The 2,500-nt window shown below is 37.8% G+C and overlaps 1 non-coding gene and 1 pseudogene across 1 annotated transcript; both read left to right on the plus strand.

The window, feature by feature from the left end:
* Positions 1-752: 752 nt before the first annotated feature.
* Positions 753-867, plus strand: LOC113088774 (uncharacterized; annotated as a pseudogene).
* A 1,411-nt stretch (positions 868-2,278) lies between these two features.
* LOC113088768 (5S ribosomal RNA) lies at positions 2,279-2,397 on the plus strand. The gene has a single exon (XR_003286209.1). It is a non-coding gene; the product is annotated as a 5S ribosomal RNA (ribosomal RNA).
* The last annotated feature ends 103 nt before the right edge of the window (positions 2,398-2,500 follow it).

The raw sequence follows: 2,500 nt of genomic DNA on the forward strand, positions 1-2,500 counted from the left end.
AATGCCCGATCTCTGAATTTTGCAGGTTTGGGCCTGGTTAGTACTTGGATGAGAGACTGCCTAGGAATACCAGGTGCTTTAAGCTTTTTGGAAAATTTCACGAATTAAATAATAATCTTTCATTAAAAAAAAAAAAAAAAAAAAAATAAAAAAAGAGTCAATGCCCGATCTCTGAATCTTAGCAGGTTTAGGTCTGGTTAGTACTTGATGAGAGACTGCCTGGGAATACAGGTGCTGTAAGCTTTTTGGACATTTTTCACTTAGTATATAATAATTTGCCAAAAAATAGAGTCAATGCCCGATCTCTGAATATTTGCAGGTTTGGGCCTGGTTAGTACATGGATGGGAGACTGCCTGGGGAATACCAGGTGCTTTAATCTTTTTGGAAAATTTCACGAATTATATAATAATCTTTCATTAAAAAAAAAAAAAAAAAAAAAAGAGTCAATGCCCGATCTCTGAATCTTTGCAGGTTTGGGTCTGGTTAGTACTTTGATGAGAGACTGCCTAGGAATACCAGGTGCTGTAAGCTTTTTGGACATTTTTCACTTAGTATATAATATTTTGCCAAAAAATAGAGTCAATGCCCGATCTCTGAATATTTGCAGGTTTGGGCCTGGTTAGTACTTTGATGAGAGACTGCCTAGGAATACCAGGTGCTTTAAGCTTTTGGGCTTTCTTTCCTACTTATATAATGTACTGGCGATAAGATTGGCTGCTCTTTAAATAGCCCTCTCTTTGCAGCAGACTTCGCTTACGGCCATACCAACCTGGCTAGCCGATCTCGTCTGATCTCGGAAGCTAAGCAGGTTTGGGCCTGGTTAGTACTTGATGGAGACCGCCTGGGAATACCAGGTGCTGTAAGCTTTTTGGACATTTTTCACTTAGTATATAATAATTTTGCCAAAAAATAGAGTCAATGCCCGATCTCTGAATATTTGCAGGTTTGGGCCTGGTTAGTACATGGATGGGAGACTGCCTGGGAATACCAGGTGCTTTAATTCTTTTTTGGAAAAATTTTCACGAATTATATAATTAATCTTTCATTAAAAAAAAAAAAAAAAAAAAAAAAAATGCCCGATCTCTGAATATTTGCAGGTTTGGGCCTGGTTAGTACATGGATGGAGACTGCCTGGGAATACCAGGTGCTTTAAATCTTGTTGGAAAATTTCACGAATTATATAATAATCTTTCATTAAAAAAAAAAAAAAAGAGTCAATGCCCGATCTCTGAATCTTAGCAGGTTTAGGTCGGTTAGCTACTTTGATGAGAGACTGCCTAGGAATACCAGGTGCTGTAAGCTTTTTGGACATTTTCTTCACTTAGTATATAATAATTTTGCCAAAAAAATAGAGTCAATGCCCAATCTCTGAATATTTGCAGGTTTGGGCCTGGTTAGTACATGGATGGGAGACTGCCTGGGGATACCAGGTGCTTTAATCTTTTTGGAAAATTTCACGAATTATATAATAATCTTTCATTAAAAAAAAAAAAAAAAAAAAAAAAGAGTCAATGCCCGATCTCTGAATATTTGGAGGTTTAGGTTGCTGTTATACTTTGATGAGGGCGAGACTGGCCTAGGAAATACCAGGTGCTGTAAGCTTTGGGACATTTTCACTGTAAGTATATAATAATTTGCCAAAAAATAAAAAGGCATGCGCCGACTCTGAATATTGCCAGGTTGGCCTGGTTAGTACATGGATGGCGAGAACTGCCTGGGGAATACCAGGTGCTTTAATCTTTTTGGAAATTGCACGAATTAATATAATAATCTTCATTAAAAAAAAAAAAAAAAAAAAAAAATAAAGAGTCAATTGCCCGATCTTCTGAATATTTGCAGTTTGGCCTGGAGTACTTGAATGAGAGACTGCCTAGGGAATACCAAGGTGCCTGTAAGGCTTTTGTACATTTTTTCACTTAGTAGAGGTAATAATTTTGCCAAAAAATAGAGTCAATGCCCGATCTCTGAATATTTGCAGGTTTGGGCCTGGTTAGTACATGGATGGGAGACTGCCTGGGAATACCAGGTGCTTTAATCTTTTTGGAAAATTTCACGAATTATATAATAATCTTTCATTAAAAAAAAAAAAAAAAAAAAAAAGAGAGTCAATGCCCGATCTCTGAATCTTAGCAGGTTTAGGTCTGGTTAGTACTTTGATGAGAGACTGCCTAGGAATACCAGGTGCTTTAAGCTTTTGGCTTTCTTTCCTACTTATATAATGTACTGGCGATAAGATTGGCTGCTCTTTAAAATAGCCCTCTCTTTGCAGCAGACTTCGCTTACGGCCATACCAACCTGGCTATGCCCGATCTTGTCTGATCTCGGAAGCTAAGCAGGTTTGGGCCTGGTTAGTACTTGGATGGGAGACCGCCTGGGAATACCAGGTGCTGTAAGCTTTTTGGACATTTTTCACTTAGTATATAATAATTTTGCCAAAAAATAGAGTCAATGCCCGATCTCTGAATATTTGCAGGTTTGGGCCTGGTTAGTACATGGATG

The sequence above is a fragment of the Carassius auratus genome, unplaced genomic scaffold (assembly GCF_003368295.1).
Source record: "Carassius auratus strain Wakin unplaced genomic scaffold, ASM336829v1 scaf_tig00047087, whole genome shotgun sequence".
In the NCBI taxonomy this organism is placed as follows: domain Eukaryota; kingdom Metazoa; phylum Chordata; class Actinopteri; order Cypriniformes; family Cyprinidae; genus Carassius; species Carassius auratus.